The 24,185-nt window shown below is 36.7% G+C and overlaps 1 protein-coding gene and 1 long non-coding RNA gene across 5 annotated transcripts in view; both read left to right on the top strand.

Annotated features, from left to right (window-relative positions):
* Positions 1–24,185, top strand: part of adcy9b (adenylate cyclase 9b) — a 147,118-nt gene that overhangs the window by 28,378 nt on the left and 94,555 nt on the right. The window lies entirely within an intron of this gene.
* LOC147845523 (uncharacterized) lies at positions 1,071–6,098 on the top strand. The gene is made up of 2 exons (XR_015480454.1): positions 1,071–1,375; positions 5,526–6,098. It is a non-coding gene; the product is annotated as an uncharacterized LOC147845523 (long non-coding RNA).

Below are 24,185 nucleotides of genomic sequence, written 5' to 3'. Positions count from 1 at the left end.
CATTGGAAGTGTGTTTCACTTAAATAATAACAGCAGTGATCCAAGTTATAAAGCAATTTTATATAAACACACTATAAAAGACAAGAATCCTTTCATGTTTGCATGTTTGCTTTGGAAATCTTCATTTGTTTTAAGCAAATTGCTTCATTAATATGTTTGCTATATATTTTGCCACAGCGGTATGAACTGCCAACTATTCCAGCATATGTTTTACGTAGCGGATTCCCTTCCAGCCACAAATCATTAAGTTATGATGATGTAAAATTATTGGCTATTAGCTAAAAAAACAAAACAAAATATAGCTGCAAGCAGCAGTTAAGGGGCCAAGCAGTTACAGAGGCAGAATGAGCAAAGCAGTCCAGAGGCCAAAAGCAGCAAAGTTAGTAAGGAGCATCAGACCAAGTAAAACAATGAATTTTTAAATACATTGGAAGTCTGTTTCACATAAATTATAACAGCAATGGCCCAAATTATAAAACAAAAGCCTAGAGTTCTTTATTTTTTGTATGTTTGCTTTGGAAATCTTTATTTATTTTAAACAAATTGCTTCATTAATCTATTTATTCTATTTTTCGCCACAGCGGAATGAACCGGCAACTATTCCAGCATATGTTTTACGCAGCGGTTGCCCTTCCAGCCGCAAATCAATCAGTTATGATGATGTAAAATAATTGGCTATTAACTAACAACAAAGTACAACAGCAATGACCCAAATCATAAAGCACCTTCATATGAACACACATTAAAACACAGGAATTCTTTCATTTTTGTGTCTTTGCTTCGGAAAGCTTCATTTAGTTAAAACAAACTGCTTCATTAATATGTTCGCTGTTATCTTGTAACTTCTTTTCAATGAGTTAAATCTTGTAAGAAATGACATGTTGTTAAATCTTGTTCAGGAATGATGCAATCATAGGTCAAATTGAGGCATTTTTAGTCATGCCCAGTGTACATGATAAGATCCCAGTAGCAATAAATTAATAATTGAGCCAATTCTAGAGATAATCCTCAGTGTACTAGCAAAATATTATCTTTTCCTACTTCAAATGGCTCGTATTGTACACTCAATCGGTTTAGTTGACGTGAAATAATTGGCTGTTTGTTTCACCCAAACCTCTGCAGATGCTTGAATCAATGGTGTTAAAAGAAAAACCTGTGATTTATCACCTTAGTCCTCTCGGCTCGTGTGCAAATGACTCATTTTCCATTCATTTCACTTCTGTCTTGTTCATCGGTGTGTCGTTTGCACGTTTTTTTTTTTCTTTCTTTTTTTTGTGAAACGACCTTCAGTTTGATGCCTGACAGTGTGGAGCGTCGTGACCTTCACAAGGAGGAATGAAGGCGAACAGACCATCCTCTGGGAGAGGTGAAGGAGGTAATGATGTGTTGATGGGGTGGAAACCAAAGGACAGTCTTAATTTTATATATATATATATATATATATATATATATATATATATATATATATATATATATATATATATATATATATATATATTTATATATATATATACAGTTGAAGTCTGAATTATTAGCCCCCCTGAATTATTAGACCTATTATTTATTTTTTTCCCCAATTTCTGTTTAATGAAGAGAAGATTTTTTTTTCAACACATTTCTAAACATAATATTTTTAATAACTCATTCCTAATAACTGATTTATTTTATATTTACCATGATGACAGTAAATAATATTTTGTTAGATATTTTTCAAGACACTTCTATACAGCTTAAAGTGACATTTAAAGGCTTAATTGGGTTAATTAGGTTAACTAGACAGGTAAGGGTAATTAGGCAAGTTATTGTATCACAGTTGTTTTTCCCTAAAATGGTGTTTAAAAAAAATAAAAAAACTGCTTTTATTCTAGCCGAAATGAAACATATGATTTTCTCCAGGAGAAAAAATATTATCAGACATACTGTGAAAATTTCCTGAATCTGTTGAACATCATTTGGAAAATATTTAAAAACGAAGAAAAAAATTTAAAGGGGGCTAATAATTCTGACTTCAACTGTGTGTATATATATATATATATATATATATATATATATATATATATATATATATATATATATATATATATATATATATATATATAAGAAGTGCAATCTTTCCCTCAGGGGATTCTGGAGAAATCTGCATAAATACACATATGACCTAGAAGTACAGTCAAATAATTCAGTCCTCCAAATGGCAAGGCACAACATTCTGAAACAGCAGCATTGCAGCCTTGGTTTGTGTTCCCATAAGAATTGTTTTTTAAGTCAACGTGACGGGGGTTTTGCAGATTCAGAAATGTTTGTCTGTAAAGAAACGCAAAGAAACAGTGTGCAGACGACACCATCATTATGCTTGAATGTTGACTGAAGGGTTGGTTGAACATTGCTTTGGTCATTTTCTTTTAACTTTTTTCAAACGTGTTTGAGTTTCTTTCTTTTCTTTCTTTTTTGTGCAAAGTAACTTACAATTGCGGCGCGGTGGCTCAGTAATTAGCACTGTCGCCTCACAGCAAGAAGGTCACTGGTTTGAGTTGCGGCTGGGTCAGTTGGCATTTCTGTGTGGAGTTTGCATGTTCTCCTCGTGTTGGTGTGGGTCTCCTCGGGGTGCTCCGGTTTCCCCCACAGTCCAAAGACATGCGCTATAGGGGAATTGTGTGTGAGTGTAAATGGGTGTATGGATGTTTTTCAGTACTGGGTTGCAGCTAGAAGGGCATCTGCTGTATAAAACATATGCTGGATTAGTTGGTGGTTCATTCAGCTGTGGCGACCCCTGCAATGCTTAATTTGTGAATTGGAAGGTCCCGGAACAGATCAGGGTAACGGATCCGGCATGTTACCGGAGGATGGAGAAGTGTTGCGCCTGAACAGCGGATGGGGGAGGGCGGTTGAGGAGGGGTTGGTAAAATGAGGTGCTGGATCAGATTTCAGAGGTGCTGGATTCGGATCTGACGTGTTCAGGCACAAATTAAGCCCTGGACCCCTGATAATCACGGACTAAGCTGAAGGAAAATGAATGAAAGATTGAACAACTTATAATTGAGGAGGCAATTAGAAATTCAACACTCACAAGAAATGAACTGTTAGTGCTCAGAGAAGTAAGTTCTAGAGCAGAGATGCCCGAACTTCTTATAAAACCAAACTTGATTGAGGGATGTGGGCTGAATATATACCAAACAGAATATATCCTATCATATAACTGTAACGAGGAGACTGACACAGAGGGATCCATTATGCAGTATTTATTGATCACGCTCTCATTCAAATACACAATATGCACAAAGGTGCAAACACACATCAACAGTAGTATTAAAGGTTTCAAGGCTGGCGGCAAACAGACACAGAGTGATCTACCAAGTATGGGTCAAAGGCAGGCAGCGAGTATCAGAGTCCGTGTATCAGGCTTGGGTCGTGGGCAGGCAGCGAGTATCAGAGTCCGTGTATCAGGCTTGGGTCGTGGGCAGGCAGCGAGTATCAGAGTCCGTGTATCAGGCTTGGGTCGTGGGCAGGCAGCGAGTATCAGAGTCCGTGTATCAGGCTTGGGTCGTGGGCAGGCAGCGAGTATCAGAGTCCATGTATCAGGCTTGGGTCGTGGGCAGGCAGCAAGTATCAGAGTCCGTGTATCAGGCTTGGGTCGTGGGCAGGCAGCGAGTATCAGAGTCCGTGTATCAGGCTTGGGTCGTGGGCAGGCAGCGAGTATCAGAGTCCGTGTATCAGGCTTGGGTCGTGGGCAGGCAGCGAGTATCAGAGTCCGTGTATTAGGCTTGGGTCGAGGGCAGGCAGCGAGTATCAGAGTCCGTGTATCAGGCTTGGGTCGTGGGCAGGCAGCGAGTATCAGAGTCCGTGTATTAGGCTTGGGTCGTGGGCAGGCAGCGAGTATCAGAGTCCGTGTATCAGGCTTGGGTCGTGGGCAGGCAGCGAGTATCAGAGTCCGTGTATCAGGCTTGGGTCGTGGGCAGGCAGCGAGTATCAGAGTCCATGTATCAGGCTTGGGTCGTGGGCAGGCAGCAAGTATCAGAGTCCGTGTATCAGGCTTGGGTCGTGGGCAGGCAGCGAGTATCAGAGTCCGTGTATCAGGCTTGGGTCGTGGGCTGGCAGCGAGTATCAGAGTCCGTGTATCAGGCTTGGGTCGTGGGCAGGCAGCGAGTATCAGAGTCCGTGTATTAGGCTTGGGTCAAGGGCAGGCAGCGAGTATCAGAGTCCGTGTATCAGGCTTGGGTCGAGGGCAGGCAGCGAGTATCAGAGTCCGTGTATTAGGCTTGGGTCGAGGGCAGGCAGCGAGTATCAGAGTCCGTGTATTAGGCTTGGGTCGAGGGCAGGCAGCGAGTATCAGAGTCCGTGTATCAGGCTTGGGTCGAGGGCAGGCAGCGAGTATCAGAGTCCGTGTATTAGGCTTGGGTCGAGGGCAGGCAGCGAGTATCAGAGTCCGTGTATCAGGCTTGGGTCGTGGGCAGGCAGCGAGTATCAGAGTCTGTGTATTAGGCTTGGGTCGAGGGCAGGCAGCGAGTATCAGAGTCCGTGTATCAGGCTTGGGTCGTGGGCAGGCAGCGAGTATCAGAGTTCGTGTATCAGGCTTGGGTCGTGGGCAGGAAGCGAGTATCAGAGTCCGTGTATCAGGCTTGGGTCGTGGGCAGGCAGAAGGCGAAGCAGAGTCAGAAACGGGCTGGAGTAATACACAAGAGATCAGGCAGGAAATAACGCTCAGAAATGCTGGCCGGGGCTAAACAAGACTTCGCACTGACTGAGTGTTTGAGTGCGGCTTATAAAAGGTACGTGGGTCGTTAACTGGATTCAATTCAGGTGTGTGCACAATCAGTCTAGGTGGATGATGTAATGCTTAGAAATCCGGGGATGGCGGCCTCTGCTGGCCAGCGAGGGGAATGACTGGGACCGAGTAGGTGACAATAACATTAAATTTGCCATGGGTTACTTCCTAATTTATTTGCTATTATTAAAAAATAACGTCTAGTGTGAACACAGCATCAGGGAGATGCAAGAGTGTGTTTTGGACAGGTGGTTTATCAAGCTCACTCACCTGTGTGATTGACGCTCATAATTGCAGTTTAGCATGTGGTGTGGCTTTTGAACACAAAGGGAGATATACAGAAGAATGCTGAGAGGGAAAATGCCATTGACTTTCATAGTTTGTTCCTAGAATAGATGTAAATTTCCAAAATTCTTCAGAATTTTTTGATTTTGTGTTCAAGAGAAGAAAAGAAACTCATAACAGTTTAGAGAGTCACACGTGTTTGAGTTGCCATGTTCGAATTGCACGATTTTATAGACTGTTTTTACAGTAACTGTGTCAGATTTAGGGATTTTTGTCTAGATTATAGGTACAGAAATATTTGTGTTGTGCTGGTTGAAAGTATCTTATTACTTTGTGTTTATATGTGTTTTTATATTCTGGATAACACAGCAGAAACGTATGCAATAAAAATGGCCTTAGATCAAATGGAAATGACACAGCATTGTAACTTTTTTTTAAAAAAGTCAAAAGTTCAACATTATCTTCTGTTGGATTCCAGGTCATATGGGACTACGTGGAAATGAACTGGCAGATGAAGCTGCAAAACAGGCTATCTCCTTGAATGTGACCGAATGTTTAATTCCTCCTGAGGACTTGAAACCCATCATCAATTAGTACATAAACGAAACATGGCAAAGAGAATGGGACAACTGCATCAACAACAAATTACATGAAATTAACCCGAAAATAAATGAAAGACATTTAGCAAATTATAATTTTGAGACAAGGCATGATCAGACGTTCTATACCAGACGTCGAATTGGACATTCTAGGTTGACACATTTATATTTATTAAATAACGAATGTTACGTTCAAAAAGGAAAATGGCACCCCCTCTCTACTAACCCAATCCCTGATTAACAAAGAGTAAAGAGTGTTTAACAAAATAGTATTGAAAACATAAACTTATACAATCAAAAAGAGGTTGAAACAAAAGCTGTATGAGATGGTCAACAGCATCAACAGAACTTAAACAAATTAAAGCTCCTAATCAACAAATAATGCTTAAAGGATTAAACAAAGCATATTTTTAAAGTCTCACAAAAGAGCCTCCACACACACACAAAAACACCCTGTTCTATTGGAGACAAGCTGCTTAAATGCCCACGACTTTACTCATCCTCCAATCACTGAATGGGTCATTAGTGGCAGCAGGTGACGTTCATCATCACCTATTAGGGTGTAGCAGAGAAAGAGAAAGAAAATACAAAACAGAAACGAATACGTCCTGGGACGTAACACGAAGAATCACCTAAATGTAATTACTGCCAGACTTCTCTTACCATCAAGCATATGTTGTTGGAATGCAGAAGTTTAAAATCCATTAGACAACATTTTTATAAGGAGAGTACTTTGATGGACATTTTTAAAAACGTACCACCGGGAAGAGTTTTAAATTGTTTATCAAAAATTGAACTAAAAAATCATATTTAACTTTAAATAAATTTTTTGTGTGGATTATATCTACTTCTATTTTATACATTTTTCTAAGTAACTTTTTTAGTGTAATACGAATTTGTTTTTTATCATGTAATATTTTAATGCATATCCATTTGGCCACGAAATAGCCGTAAGTTGTTGATGTGGCAATAAATATGTAATAAATAAGTAAATTCTGGGTAAGGCATAAAACTAAAAAATGTTTGTCCAATTAAATAGTGTCGGGCCGATAATTCCCATAATTCGAATAAGAAGCCCAAACTGTCTGTCAGCAAATGTAGATTTGTACAACTGCGCACCCTTTTATGCAGATCCGCCGTTTGCGCGTACACATGTGCCGCATAGGACATGAGTGACAGTGGCAGGGGCGGACTGGCCATAGGGAGCACCTGACGGTCTATCTGGCCTGCCACCATGATTCTGGCCTGGAAGTATACTGGAAGTTTCTAGTATACATAAGCTGCGTCCCAAATCGCATACTTATCCACTATTCTACGCCATTTTGTAGTATAAATAGTGTAAGTAGTGTGTTCACACTGAAAACTCTAAAAATATTAAGTGCACTTTAATTACCCGGATAGTGCACTCATTCAGCCGCTAAAATGAAGTGTGTAATGATGGACACTTCACGCACTTAACGACCGCAGGTTTGCTTACGTAGCGGAAGGGGCGGAGCTATCGGACGCACTTGTTGGATAACTTTATTTATTTTGGATGATGAAAGCAAAATTCTCCTACGAGAGTAATTATAGCGCCTCCCGATGGTGAATGCGGCAACACTCACGGCAGGTATTATTTGATAATTCCGTCGTTTATTTCACTGATTTGGCATCAGTCAAACGTCATCAGGGAAACGGTTTGAATTTCCACTTAGTAAAACAAACGGTGTGCCATTTGGGACAACACTACATACATATACTATCCTGTTGAGTGTGTAAGTGCATAAGTACATAGTGCATGAGTGCATAGTGTATAGTGTGCCATTTGGGACGCAGCTGTAGCTTGATTAGCTGGTTCATGTTTGTCTAATTGGGGTTGGAATTAAACTTTGCAGGACATCAGCCCTCCAGGGCCGAGTCTGGACATCCATGGTTTAGGGGTAGGAAATAGGTATGGATTACATTTTCCAACAAAAATGACGTTCCAGGGTCACATCATACTTGGCAAAATAGCACCACCTCAATCCCCGATTACCCCACCCCCCTTTCTTCACTTATCCCACCATACACAGTACAAGCGACAATCAGCGGCAAAGCAAGAGGAGAACGTTCATTTCAATGGAGAGCGAGCGACTTCTGGCAGCCTTCGGTACGCGAGCGACAGCAACCGTTGACCAGGTGTGGGCCTGTCAAGAGACAAAGTTGAGTATTCTTCTACTTCATGCAAATGAAGAGTGACTTTTAGGCATTTAGGGTGGGGTTAACAGTCCTTTAGGGCGTGGCTATCAGGGCATGTCTCGTTTTTGCTCTTAACTCATCCATTGGTCAATATTCCTCCTTTTTGATAGCAACACTCATCTCTTAACAATCCAATCGGTTCCCAAATAAGAAAATCATGCACCGTCCTACACTTTTTTTTTAAGTGGATGTTCATTATAATAGCAAAATAGGATAATCCTAACCTCTGTTTTAAGGTGAATTTAAGTGCTGAGGAATGGCGATGGTTGATTTTTGCGTGAACTATCCCTTTAATGACAGATTTACAAGCAGCTTGTGTGCAGACCCTCTTTTGGTGTTGTTAAAACCTGTCAGGATTTCTAAAGACAAGTGAAATTAAAAACGAAAAGGCCTGAATCTTGTGGGATGTGTATTTGTAGGATGTTTCCTTTTTCAGAAAAGAAATAGACCAGAGGAGGCTGTTTAGATGAATGCAGACCTGCATGCAGTAGAAGTTCAGTCAGTCCTACAAATGGCACATCAGATAATTCCATCTGAAAGGGCAACATTGCTGCCACTCGATTTCTGTACTTAAAAGGATTGTTTTTTCCAAGTAAGCATGACCGGGGTTTTACAGATTCAAAAGTGGTCGTCTATAAATACGTTCTCTGCAAAGCTCCGTGCAGAAGTCATCACAATCATGCTTGAAGGTTGAGAGGAGGTTGGTAAAACATTTCTTTGGTGTTTTTTTTAACTTACAGCTTGTGTGAAAACCCTCTTGCTTTCAAAAGAAGCTACTGTCAGGATTTACTAAAGACATGCAGTGATGTGTTAACACTGAAAAGGCCTGCTAGGAGATTTCCTTTCATGTGCAAAATCTATTGTAGGATTCTTTTTTTTTTTTTTTTTTGCAGTATGTCTCCTGCATTTTGCCATTCTCTCCTGCTGTCATCCCATTTTAATATTTCTTCTGTATTTTTCCATTTTATTCCACTGTCATTTCACTCAAATATTTTCCAGTATTTCTCCAGTGTTTTTTATTTATATATTCAGGGCATAATGGGTTATTTGAACAGGGAATTTTAATTTAGATCAAAATAAAACAGCATTATAAATCCACCACATTTAAGATCTGATTTGTTTAAAATCGATGATCTTCACGGCCTGATTGAGATGCAATGTAAAGTGGGTTTTACACCAGACAAGAAGCACTACATTAAAGTCCATTGCTCTACACTAGGGGTTCTCAATCTCGGTCCTGAAGCTTCGATGTCCTGCAGATTTTAGCTCAAACTTCTCTTAAAACACCTGCAAGGATGTTTCTAGAAAGCCTACTCACCTAAAACAGTTGGGTTAATAATAACACATTTTGGCACCGACTTGCTGTATATTTTAACCCAATCCATTGAGTTGTTACGGTTAACCCAACAAGTTGGGTTACAAAATAACTAATTTGTTCGGTTATTTTGCCAAAAAGTAGCTTAACCATTAATATCTTATATCATTTCCTCCAAAAGAAAAACTGTAGAAATGAACACGGAGGTAGAAAAAGCACTTTTATCTGTATGTAGATCAGCTATGAAGCATGCGTTTGTATCATCAAATTAAGAGTGCTTTTAAAACGAATATAAAAAACACGACACTGAGAGGTAATTTGATAAAAAAACAACAGCATTATTGCATTAGAGCTGAAACAAACGCAATAACACAAAAACAACACACAGCTGTTCTGTCAGTTAAATCAGTTGGCTGTTGAAATTCAAAATTTTTAACCCAACTGGTTGAGTTAATAAACAAATAACCCAACAAAGGCTAAAAGTAACTCAACAGAGCACCAACTATTTAACCCAACTGGTTAAATTATTTATAAATAACCCAATAAAGATTCAAATTAACCCATTAAAGCACCAAATATTTTTAACTCAACTATTGGGTTAAATAAATAACCCAACATTTTTAGAGTCACACTAGAGTTTGAGCATGCAAAATTCTGTCATACAACACTGCTAAAAGGGACATTAGATTAGACATTAAAAGAGTGAGCGATTGGTCCATACTTTAAATTTCTGTCCAGAGAGGTCATGTTTGATCTTCAATTGGTTTTACAAAGACATGAGATGCGAGGTCAAAGTTCACTAAGCTTGAACTTTGCAACACAGCGAACTGCAAAACTTGCGTATGATTGGAAGTCTATGGGGCAAAATGTGCAGTGTGTCAGTGGCTTAATAGCTTGATTAGCTAGCCCAGGGGCGTCTGATTGGGCTTGGAGCTAAAATCTGCAGGACACCAGACCTGAAGGACCAAGATTGAGACCCCCTGCTCTACACCATGTCTTTATAATGTGGAAATATAATTTACCACTGTATTGTGAATGGAGGGTTCCCTTCTCTCTAATGTGATTCAAGAGCTGTGCAAGATAATATATATATATATATATATATATATATATATATATATATATATATATATATATGGTAAACTGGGAAATGCGAAATTATATCACATGACTGCGTGAAACCAATTGAAGATCAAAACAAATGTTTTACCGCATCCCTCATTAGATGAATAAATGTAGGAGCAGCTTTCTGTTTCCAGTTAAATACTATTAACCTTCATTCTACTCAACACAAATGCTACTATATTTTGTTCTGTATTTTTAGCTATAGAGTTAAAACTTTAGGTTAGGTTTGACTGATTGCAACATCGCTCAAAAACTGCATCGATTTGCTACATGAGATCTTAGTTCATCCTAGTGGAGTGAATATTATTGTTAATTTATTTGGGCTGCTGAAAGAAAACAGCTCGTTATTGCCATAGTAAAAGTTGCAAAAGCCAATTATAAATTTCTTAATAACTTTGACTTGGTTCGACTGAAGAAAGTCAAATACATCTAGAATGACTTTAGGGTGAGTAAATCATGGTATATTTTTCATTTTTGAGTGAAATAACCCTTTAAAAGTCTGAGAAATGCTTCTCTTTAACTATTTCCCATAATATTTATGTTAAAATAATCAATGAAATGTTGTCAGATTTGACAGTTTATCTTCTTTCTTTTTTATTTTAGGGGAGAATCTGATTTTCTCCAGTTCCAAATGTTTCATAACATCTTCCATTAGATGAATATATGTAGAAGCAGCTTTCTGTTTCCTGTTTAATAACATTAACCTTCGTTCTAGTTGACTCACAATTGCAACTACATTTTGTTCTGTACTGTTTTAGCTAGATAATTCTTTAGAAGAAGAGTGCAACACCTTGCTAAAAATGCATTGATTTGCTACATGTGATCTTTGTTCCCCAGATTGTATATTATTGGTAACTTCTTTTCGGCTGCTGACAGTAATAAACAGCCACTTGTTGCCACTGAAGCTATATAATATATAAATAAATATAAATTTCTAAATAACTTAATCTAGAATGACTTTAGGGTGAGTAAATCACGGCATATTTTTCATTTTTGAGTGAACTAACCCTTTAAAAGTCTGAGAAATTTCCCAAAGAATTTATGTATTTAACTTAATCTATGAAAGGTTGCCAGATTTGATAGAGTTTGACGTCTTTCTTTCTTATTTTTAGGGAGAATCTGATTTTCTCCAGTTACAAATGTTTCATTAGATGAATATATGTAGGAGCAGCTTTCTGTTTTCAGTTTAATAACATTCTATTATAATATAATATAATATAATATAATATAATATAATATAATATAATATAATATAATATAATATAATATAATACATTAATTCTGGTAAACTCACTAATGGAACTGTTTTGTTCTGACTGTTTTTAGCTTAAAACAGGGAATCCTGTTAGCCTGATGAAGGCAGTTGTTTGACGAAAAAAACCGTAGCCATGTCAATAAAGGCTTTTTAATATTTTTTTCAAATTTTTTTAGTGCCTTGGACAGATTTTTGCTGTTTATTCTGTTAAATCCCTCACCCAAAGAGCACCAACACATTATTTAAGCTACCCCTGAGCAAGTGTAAGTGTAAGTTTGATTTTGAACATATATAATGACTTTAGATTGAGTAAGTCATGGGATATTTTTCGTTTTTGAGTGAAATAACCCTTTAAAAGTCTGAGAAATGCTTCTCTTTAACTATTTCCCATAATATTTATGTTAAAATAATCAATGAAATGTTGCCAGATTTGACAGTTTATCTTCTTTCTTTTTTATTTTAGTGGAGAATCTGATTTTCTCCAGTTCCAAATGTTTCATAACATCTTCCATTAGATGAATATATGTAGAAGCAGCTTTCTGTTTCCCGTTTAATAACATTAACCTTCGTTCTAGTAGACTCACAATTGCAACTACATTTTGTTCTGTACTGTTTTAGCTAGATAATTCTTTAGAAGAAGAGTGCAACACCTTGCTAAAAATGCATTGATTTTCTACATGTGATCTTTGTTCCCCAGATTGTATATTATTGGTAACTTCTTTTCGGCTGCTGACAGTAATAAACAGCCACTTGTTGCCACTGAAGCTATATAATATATAAATAAATATAAATTTCTAAATAACTTAATCTAGAATGACTTTAGGGTGAGTAAATCACGGCATATTTTTCATTTTTGAGTGAACTAACCCTTTAAAAGTCTGAGAAATTTCCCATAGAATTTATGTTTTTAACTTAATCTATGAAAGGTTGCCAGATTTGATAGAGTTTGTCGTCTTTCTTTCTTATTTTTAGGGAGAATCTGATTTTCTCTAGTTACAAATGTTTCATTAGATGAATATATGTAGGAGCAGCTTTCTGTTTTCAGTTTAATAACATTCTATTATAATATAATATAATATAATATAATATAATATAATATAATATAATATAATATAATATAATATAATATAATATAATATAATATAATATAATATAATATAATATAATATAATATAATACCTTAATTCTGGTAAACTCACTAATGGAACTGTTTTGTTCTGACTGTTTTTAGCTTAAAACAGGGAATCCTGTTAGCCTGATGAAGGCAGTTGTTTGACGAAAAAACGTAGCCATGTCAATAAAGGCTTTTTAATATTTTTTTCAAATTTTTTTAGTGCCTTGGACAGATTTTTGCTGTTTATTCTGTTAAATCCCTCACCCAAAGAGCACCAACACATTATTTAAGCTACCCCTGAGCAAGTGTAAGTGTAAGTTTGATTTTGAACATATATAATGACTTTAGATTGAGTAAATCATGGCATATTTTTCGTTTTTGAGTGAAATAACCCTTTAAAAGTCTGAGAAATGCTTCTCTTTAACTATTTCCCATAATATTTATGTTAAAATAATCAATGAAATGTTGTCAGATTTGACAGTTTATCTTCTTTCTTTTTTATTTTAGGGGAGAATCTGATTTTCTCCAGTTCCAAATGTTTCATAACATCTTCCATTAGATGAATATATGTAGAAGCAGCTTTCTGTTTCCTGTTTAATAACATTAACCTTCGTTCTAGTTGACTCACAATTGCAACTACATTTTGTTCTGTACTGTTTTAGCTAGATAATTCTTTAGAAGAAGAGTGCAACACCTTGCTAAAAATGCATTGATTTGCTACATGTGATCTTTGTTCCCCAGATTGTATATTATTGGTAACTTCTTTTCGGCTGCTGACAGTAATAAACAGCCACTTGTTGCCACTGAAGCTATATAATATATAAATAAATATAAATTTCTAAATAACTTTATCTAGAATGACTTTAGGGTGAGTAAATCACGGCATATTTTTCATTTTTGAGTGAACTAACCCTTTAAAAGTCTGAGAAATTTCCCAAAGAATTTATGTATTTAACTTAATCTATGAAAGGTTGCCAGATTTGATAGAGTTTGACGTCTTTCTTTCTTATTTTTAGGGAGAATCTGATTTTCTCCAGTTACAAATGTTTCATTAGATGAATATATGTAGGAGCAGCTTTCTGTTTTCAGTTTAATAACATTCTATTATAATATAATATAATATAATATAATATAATATAATATAATATAATATAATATAATATAATATAATATAATATAATATAATATAATATAATACATTAATTCTGGTAAACTCACTAATGGAACTGTTTTGTTCTGACTGTTTTTAGCTTAAAACAGGGAATCCTGTTAGCCTGATGAAGGCAGTTGTTTGACGAAAAAAACCGTAGCCATGTCAATAAAGGCTTTTTAATATTTTTTTCAAATTTTTTTAGTGCCTTGGACAGATTTTTGCTGTTTATTCTGTTAAATCCCTCACCCAAAGAGCACCAACACATTATTTAAGCTACCCCTGAGCAAGTGTAAGTGTAAGTTTGATTTTGAACATATATAATGACTTTAGATTGAGTAAGTCATGGGATATTTTTCGTTTTTGAGTGAAATAACCCTTTAAAAGTCTGAGAAATGCTTCTCTTTAACTATTTCCCATAATATTTATGTTAAAATAATCAATGAAATGTTGCCAGATTTGACAGTTTATCTTCTTTCTTTTTTATTTTAGGGGAGAATCTGATTTTCTCCAGTTCCAAATGTTTCATAACATCTTCCATTAGATGAATATATGTAGAAGCAGCTTTCTGTTTCCCGTTTAATAACATTAACCTTCGTTCTAGTAGACTCACAATTGCAACTACATTTTGTTCTGTACTGTTTTAGCTAGATAATTCTTTAGAAGAAGAGTGCAACACCTTGCTAAAAATGCATTGATTTTCTACATGTGATCTTTGTTCCCCAGATTGTATATTATTGGTAACTTCTTTTCGGCTGCTGACAGTAATAAACAGCCACTTGTTGCCACTGAAGCTATATAATATATAAATAAATATAAATTTCTAAATAACTTAATCTAGAATGACTTTAGGGTGAGTAAATCACGGCATATTTTTCATTTTTGAGTGAACTAACCCTTTAAAAGTCTGAGAAATTTCCCATAGAATTTATGTTTTTAACTTAATCTATGAAAGGTTGCCAGATTTGATAGAGTTTGTCGTCTTTCTTTCTTATTTTTAGGGAGAATCTGATTTTCTCTAGTTACAAATGTTTCATTAGATGAATATATGTAGGAGCAGCTTTCTGTTTTCAGTTTAATAACATTCTATTATAATATAATATAATATAATATAATATAATATAATATAATATAATATAATATAATATAATATAATATAATATAATATAATATAATATAATATAATATAATATAATACCTTAATTCTGGTAAACTCACTAATGGAACTGTTTTGTTCTGACTGTTTTTAGCTTAAAACAGGGAATCCTGTTAGCCTGATGAAGGCAGTTGTTTGACGAAAAAACGTAGCCATGTCAATAAAGGCTTTTTAATATTTTTTTCAAATTTTTTTAGTGCCTTGGACAGATTTTTGCTGTTTATTCTGTTAAATCCCTCACCCAAAGAGCACCAACACATTATTTAAGCTACCCCTGAGCAAGTGTAAGTGTAAGTTTGATTTTGAACATATATAATGACTTTAGATTGAGTAAATCATGGCATATTTTTCGTTTTTGAGTGAAATAACCCTTTAAAAGTCTGAGAAATGCTTCTCTTTAACTATTTCCCATAATATTTATGTTAAAATAATCAATGAAATGTTGTCAGATTTGACAGTTTATCTTCTTTCTTTTTTATTTTAGGGGAGAATCTGATTTTCTCCAGTTCCAAATGTTTCATAACATCTTCCATTAGATGAATATATGTAGGAGCAGCTTTCTGTTTCCTGTTTAATAACATTAACCTTCGTTCTAGTTGACTCACAATTGCAACTACATTTTGTTCTGTACTGTTTTAGCTAGATAATTCTTTAGAAGAAGAGTGCAACACCTTGCTAAAAATGCATTGATTTGCTACATGTGATCTTTGTTCCCCAGATTGTATATTATTGGTAACTTCTTTTCGGCTGCTGACAGTAATAAACAGCCACTTGTTGCCACTGAAGTTGTATAATATATAAATAAATATAAATTTCTAAATAACTTAATCTAGAATGACTTTAGGGTGAGTAAATCACGGCATATTTTTCATTTTTGAGTGAACTAACCCTTTAAAAGTCTGAGAAATTTCCCATAGAATTTATGTTTTTAACTTAATCTATGAAAGGTTGCCAGATTTGATAGAGTTTGTCGTCTTTCTTTCTTATTTTTAGGGAGAATCTGATTTTCTCTAGTTACAAATGTTTCATTAGATGAATATATGTAGGAGCAGCTTTCTGTTTTCAGTTTAATAACATTCTATTATAATATAATATAATATAATATAATATAATATAATATAATATAATATAATATAATATAATATAATATAATATAATATAATATAATACCTTAATTCTGGTAAACTCACTAATGGAACTGTTTTGTTCTGACTGTTTTTAGCTTAAAACAGGGAATCCTGTTAGCCTGATGAAGGCAGTTGTTTGACGAAAAAACGTAGCCATGTCAATAAAGGCTTTTTAATATTTTTTTCATATTTTTTTAGTGCCTTGGACAGATTTTTGCTGTTTATTCTGTTAAATCCCTCACCCAAAGAGCACCAACACATTATTTAATATTATTTTGAACATATATAATGACTTTAGATTGAGTAAGTCATGGGATATTTTTCGTTTTTGAGTGAGCTAACCCTTTAAAAGTCTGAGAAATGCTTCAGTTTTTTATTTCTTTGAACACCCTGCAGCCGAGATCTTGCTAAAGGCACTGAAGCCCACAGCGGTCGAGCGCTAGTTATCACCATCGTGCTGCTGCTGAACGAGACTCTTAACCTCAGACGCTCCAGAGGGAAAATGTAGACGGCGCTCTGTTACAACAATGGAGAAACTCTGCCTGTGTCGTTTAACAGTGAGGAGAGAATCTACTGATGCAATAGTGCAGCTTTTGAAGAGCCAGATTTATTACCGCTAACTCCAGCTAGCTGAGCAATGGCACTTTTCTTCGTATTGGGAAAAACTTTGTAATATTAAAACATTTTAAGAATCTAAATCTGTCTGCACTGAAGAAATTTGAGGCTCGGCTTCATTTCAATCCAACTTCCATCTCGTTTCCTTGGATGTATGTGATTGATTGCATCACACAAGTGTCCACTATTGGCGAAATATCTGAATGGGTTTAAAAGGAGTGCTCTAATCTCTTGAGCAACTACACTGTTGTGACGTCAAGTCAAGACAACAAATATTTATATGTTGACTTAGCTTAGTTTAAAAACGTTATTATGACGGTGGCGCAGTGGGTAGCACGTTTGCCTCACAGCAAGAAGGTCGCTAGTTCGAGGCATGGCTGGGCCAGTTTGCATTTCTGTGTGGAGTTTGCATGCTCTCTGTGTTTGCATGGGTTTCCTCCGGGTGTTCCGGTTTCCCCCACAAGTCCAAAGACATGCGGTACAGGTGAATTGGGTAGGCTAAATTGTACTTAGTATATGTGTGTGAATGAGTGTTTCTGGATGTTTCCCAGTGCTGGGTTGCAGCTGAAAGGGCATCCGCTGCGCAAAACATGTGCTGGATAAGTTGGCGGTTTATTCCACTGTGGCGACCCCAGATTAATAAAGGGACTAAGCCGAAAAGAAATGTAATGAATATAAAAGTTATGCAGCTTTCAACAATATTCTTTAAGTTATACAAAATTTAACCTAATATTTTTAGTCCGTTTGATTGACGGAAGTAGCAATGATTAGATTCAACTAAAATTTAAGACAGCGAGAATTTTTTACCGTGTACTTAAAACAGGTACAATTTTAGATGCAAACTTTTTGCAAACTATTTTTTATGTACCCATATGGACTCTTTAGTCATAAAAATGGACTCTTTAGTTATAAATGTACACCTTTTTAATTGGCACTTCTCCAGTGATGTGACCAAATTACCCCTATGTAATATGACCACATTACCCCTCTTCCAAGAGGCCTTCATTGGCTGCCTGTGAAATTCAGAATTGATTTTAAAGTGCTTTTACTGGTTTATAAATCCCTTTATAATCTAGCCCCATCCTATCTCGCAGAGCTGCTTCATCCTTACACTCCTGTGAGATCTCTTAGGTCGAGTGAGCAGAATCTTCTGTCAGTTCCACAGTCTAGGCCAGGGGTGCTCAATCCTGTTCCTGGAGATCTACCTTCCTGTACAGTTTAGCTCCTACCCTGATCAAACCCACCTGAACCAATTAATTAGGACCTGAAATCCACTTGATAATTACAGACATATGTGTTTGATAAGGGTTGCAGCTGAAATCTGCAGGAAGGTAGATCTCCAGGAACAGGATTAGCCACTCCTGGTAGGCTGAAACGTAGAGGGGACAGAGCTTTCTCTGTGGCAGGTCCTCGGTTGTGGAACACCTTGCCCCTTGAGATTAGAATGGCTCCATCTTTATCCATTTTTAAATCACTTCTTAAAACCTACCTTTTTATCTTGGCCTTTTAAGATTATTTTAATAGTTCATTCCACCGCTAATTTTTACAATTTTTACAATTTTTACAGACGTTTCGCTTGCTTTATTTTATGTTTTTATATTTATATGTTTTATATTATATTTTATATTTATATCTTTTTATATTTTTACCTTGTCTTATGTACAGCACTTTGGTCAGTCTTGTGACTGCTTTTAAATGTGCTTTATCAATAAATGAACTTGACCTTGAAATGAACTTGTCTCTCATATGACAGTGTATACATACCAATAATATAGGGCATTATGTAACCTAAAGAAGGACTGAATGCTCTTTTTCTCTTTATAGTCACTATGTTGTTCATTACAGTTCTATACATATGTCAGAAACCTTGCATTAGATCATCATTTCTGTGTGACAGAAGAATTCCTGACACTGTTTTGACCCTTTTACACAATTTATAGTCTATTCACAAGTTCTCAATGTAAACTTCAACTGTTTTTTCATCATGCTGCCAAGGTGATTCTTATTTTCATGCAGTTGCTTCCTTGAACTAACTAGCTTAAACTGAAATGGAAATAAACACACACACACACACACACACACACACACACACACACACACACACACACACACACAGACAATTAAGTCTATAAATGTTTAGACATTGACACAAGACTAACACTTTTGGCTCTATACACCAACACAATGGATTTAAATGAGACGAGCTTTAATTTGAGGGTATTTACATTCAAATCAGGTGAACGCTGCAGGAATTGCAACAGTTTGTATATGTGCCTCCCATTTGTTAAGGGTCCAAAAGTAATTGGACAAATCAAACCTTAACTTTTTAATACTTGGATGCAAATCCTTTGCAGTCAATTACAGCCTGAAGTCTGGAACACATAGACATCAGCAGACGCTGGGTTTCATTCCTGGTGGTGCTCTGACAGCCCTCTACAGCAACTTTCTTTTGTTCCTGCTTGTTCATGGGGCATTGTCCCTTCAGTTTTGTCTTCAGCAAGTGCAATGCACGCTCAATCGGATTCAGATCAGGGGACTGACTTGGCCATTGCATAGTATTCCACTTCTTTCCCTTCAAAAATTCTTTGGTTGCTTTTGCAGTGTGCTTTGGGTCATTCTGCATCTGCAGTGTGAAGCCCCTTCCAATGAGTTCTGAAGTAATTGGCTTAATATGAGCAGAAAATATTGCCTGAAACATTTCAGAATTCAATCTGCTGCTTTTGTCAGCAGTCACATAATAAATAAATACAAGCAAACCTGTTCCATTGACAGCCATACAGTACATGTCCTACTACCATCATGCTTCACTGCTTAGGATCATGAGCAGTTCCTTTCCTTCTCCACACTTTTCTCTTCTCAACACTCTAATACAAACTGATCTTGATCTCATCAGTCCATAGTTTGTTGTTTCAGCATTGTGAGGGCTGTTTTAGAAATCTAATCTGGCCTTTCTGTTTTTGAGGCTCACCAATGGTTTACATCTTGTTTGGAATCCTCTGTATTCACTCTGGTGTTGTCTTCTCTTGATTGTTTACTCAGACACACATACACCTACCTCCTATAGTGTTCTTGATGTGTCCAACTGTTGTGATGGGTGTTTTCTTCACCAGGGAAAGAATTCTTCGATCGTCCACCACAGCTGTTTCCATGATCTTCCGGGTCTTTTGGTGTTGCTGAGCTCACTGATGCATTCTTTCTTTTTAAGAATGTTCCAGACAGTAGTTTCAGCCATGCCTGATGTGTTTACTATCTCTCTGATGAGTTTGTTTTGTTTTTTTTTCAGCCTAATGATGGCTTGCTTGACTGATAGTAACAGCTCTTTGAATCTCATCTTGAGAGTTGACAGTAACAGATTCCAAATACAAATTACACACATGAAATTAACCCTGGACCTTCTATCTGCTCATTGTAATTAGGATATTGATGGATTAACACACGCATGCTCGTAGAAGCCAGCTTAGAAGCCAATTGTCCAATTAGTGTTGGACCCTTAACTAGTGGGAGGCACATGCAAACTGTTATAAATCCTACACCGTTCACCTGACTTGGATGTAAGTACCCTAAATTAAATTGGATTTGTTTTTATTCAAATCCATTGTGTTAGTGTATAGAGCTAAAAATGTTAGAATTGTGTCTGTGTCCCAATATTTATGGACTTAACTGTATATATAACTCTGTATGTGACAAATAAAATTGAATTAGAATTTTTATGGCATCTTAAATATTCTGAAATGATGCTGTTCAGAACAAGTGGTCGAAGCTCCTGCTGCTGTTTGCACTAACTGCACCATCTGTTGCTCAGAATCCTTTTCCCCCTCCATTGACGATGATCTTGAGTTATATATCACGATTACTGGAACACAGCAAGGGTGTTTTGGTGTGGAGGAGTGAAAACAAGCAAACGGGGGTTCCTCCAGCAGCTGCTCTGACAGCTAATGAGACAGATCCCGTAAATACATCCCACCTTCACAGCCATTTCAAGCAGCGCCGCTATGATCTGCTACTGTACGATGTCTGAAGACCACCAATGTGACAGCTCGTTCTGTCCACACTCTTCTGACCTACTGACTCAGAGCATGTTCATATAAAATTATTAAGATGGATTATACTATGGCTTTGTTAAAGGCTAGATTCTTATTTAGCCTTTATTTAACCAGCAAATGTCCCATTGAGACTTAATAGGGTTTTCCTACACGGAAAACTGGTCAAGACTAAGGGACCAGCCTTTTTATACATGGCATGTAGGGGGAATAGTTTACTGTATATTGTCCATTTCGAAATACACATCAAGTGCTTTCTATAGACCATTTTCGCAAGACGCATGATGCTTTTAGCATTAGCATCAGCATCTAAAATCTTAAAAAAACAACAACTCTATTTTCTTTTATTTCAAAAAACGTATGATTGTCTTATGCGAGGGGATTCTAATGCAGCGTCAATGGGGACAGGACAGTAAGTTTGACATTATTCTCTCTTCTGGCTGCCAATATCAGTCTGGCGCTATTGTTTTCCTCTTTCTGGAAGTCTTGATAACACCATTGTGGGGTTTTTCTTTTATTATTTCAGCAAATAGGATTGTAAATAGGATTTGTTGTTTGATCCCATTCACTGCGCTCTAAGATCATCAACTATTGCTACAGAGACCCAAAAATGAGAAAAGGGATCATGAGATAGTTATCAAACTCTATCTGAATTGCTGATTTATGTCAGATAAACACTCAACTAAGCAGTCCCATGCTGATCTTTATCGAATTACAACTACAGTTACTTTACAACCTGATATATCCAAATGTGGCAGTGTTGGGAACGTTCCTTTAAAAGAGAAAATTAGTTATAGATACTAGTTACTTCTCACAAATAGTAACTGAGTTACATAATTATAAAACTATCTAATTACCAGGGAAATGAACATTTGCTTTACTTTAAACATAGGCGCATTAATGCATGCGATTAATTTGAAATAATTAACGCGTAAACAAAAAAAATTAACTCAATTAACCCAGTTGCAGTTTTTTTTTTTTTTTTTTGTTTCCTGTTGTGGCCGATGTGTGTTCAAGGCCGGTGCATCCATAGAGGCGACCTAGGCGGCAGAATAGTAAGGGTGACATTCGCGAACCCCCCGGTCTTTCATCCGCAATACCCACCACCCTTCCTCCCAGTCCTCACTTTCATCAGGGAACAGGTCACTTTCTTTTTCCCTTTCTGGTTGAGGGCGGCATTCGTGTTTCGCATTCAGCCCTGCGTGTGTTTAATGTGCTAAGAAATTTGGGTCCAAGGAAACGCTTTTAGAAGGAAAGTTTCAGTATAAAACAATTAATGTCGCATCACCAGGCTATATTTTTAATCTTTAGACTTTGACTGCAGTTCAGCAGTTCACTTTCATTCAGCAACATATTGTCTATGCCCCGTGACAATTATTGGATGAAAATATGAAGTAAGGACTGCTGGAAGTTTGCTGTTTTATTGTAATTTGATACCGCATGGCGAACAGAAAGAAAAACTTCAGCATTTCATGACTTGAAAAGGTGGTCTTTAAAGGTAATCAAAAATCGCAGCTTACATGATTGACTCTTAATCAGAGTATTATCTTAATCATAAAATCAGAGTATTAGTGTCCATGTAAATGTATTCACTGAAAGTGAAGTTGCAAGTTGTCAGAGACATTCCCTTATTCCCTAAAACATTACCTAAAGGGGGTGGTCCACTACGACATCATATTTTAAAACACACATTTTTTAAATCACAGCACATTATGTTAGCTGACCAATCAGAGCCTTTTGAGGACGGGCCTTTTGGGAGAACTAGGAAATATGACTGTGGTTTTCATGTTAGCAGAGTAGCTGTGTGTAGTCAAAGTATGATATATAAAAACATAACGTGATTTTCTACAAGTGAAGCATGAGCACACATTGCTTTGCATCTTATTAGCACAACCAAGCCTTAAAAGTATGTTCTGGACCACCCCTTTAAGTACATTAATCAGGTAAACTTACTCATGTTATGCCCTTGGTAGTTAGCTAACCTTTAACAACGTCATGCTAAACTTCATAAACATTCGTTAATCGTTCATACATTAATACAGTGGTACCTGCAGCTGTACGCACTGTGCGTACCTACCATAAGAGGGCAGGAATTAATGCCGCTTTTTAATTAATTAGTTAATTAATTTAATAATTACAAGGGACTAAGCCGACAAGAAAATTAATGAATGAATGTACATAATTTAAATTGATTATTAAACAGTATACACTACGATATACAGTATTGACAAATCAAGACAGAATGAGAACAAATAAAGGTGTGCGTTTGTGTGTTTTAAAGCGTCTATGTACTTGCATAGGGGGAGATGGGTAAAGAAATCTATTGGCTTTAGTTTTGCTGGCGGTTTTTCCACACCTAAAAATTACCATTCAGATAGCTGTTGTTTAAAACAAGGTTCAGAATGAGTAAACGCTTTTTAAAACAGCTAAACTTAATTGAGACATTTGCTAAAAGGCTTAAAACTAATGAGACAAATACTGATCCTGCAGTCTCATCAGCACCTGAGCCGGGGAAACTGTCTCTTTCATCAGACAGATCAGATCAGCCTCCTCGCATGGAACGAAACCATTCAAGGCTATTTTATCTAAAAGATACTAAAAGATAACTGACCAACAAAAGGTTAAACATATATTTATGAAATTCGTTTTAAAAAAAAAAAATTTCCAAGAAAAGTATACGAATTATATTTTTGTTTGAGCCCGTCCACTACTCAACTGTGCGGGTGGATGATTTTCGGTCAGTGAAAAGTAAGGATTTAATTAATGCTTCAATAATTGTATTGTATCACAATCTTGAATTTTTTAATTTGTCATAATTTTAAAGATTGTGTCTTGAGCGTCTGATTTTTCCAACCCAGGCTTATTCTGAAAACGTAGTCCCTGCGGACGTTTCTGGAGACTGTATGTTATGTAGCTGGAGGATTTTTTAAGCGAACGCTACGAGGCGGTATGACGCCTTTCCTTTTGGAACTAACCGGCTGACCGCTTACCTCCGTGTTGAGGGCATTCCCGCCGCAACTAGTTTGTCCAGTTAGCTCGTCGTGTACGTCGGCGGACTTGAGATACAGAGAGGAGCTGACCACGACGACGGTGACGACCGGGTTCGAATCAGAGGAAGAGCGGTTCCAAAAAACCAGGTGAGACAATAACAGAATCCCAAAAATAAAGTGAACGAGTAAACAACAGGGTGAGTGTGGTAAAATCCAAAAATGTGGTAAAAACCAGACGAGGGCTTTTCTTTTTCTATGTTTATGGAAGCTGGCGGGCGGGTCAATCTGTAAAATTGGTTGGGGTTAGGGAAAGAGGAGGGTGGGTCAGCCGATTGGCCGACCACCCAGTCAGTCAGACAGACGTTCGTTGAACAGCGGCCTCTGGTGGATTTATGCGAGAACAGCTCTGGCGCAAACGGTACTCGCGAGAGATAT

This window comes from Danio rerio, chromosome 3 (genome assembly GCF_052040795.2).
Source record: "Danio rerio strain M-AB ecotype USA chromosome 3, GRCz13ab, whole genome shotgun sequence".
Classification (NCBI taxonomy): Eukaryota; Metazoa; Chordata; class Actinopteri; order Cypriniformes; family Danionidae; genus Danio; species Danio rerio.
This window is presented reverse-complemented; position numbering and strand designations above follow the sequence as displayed.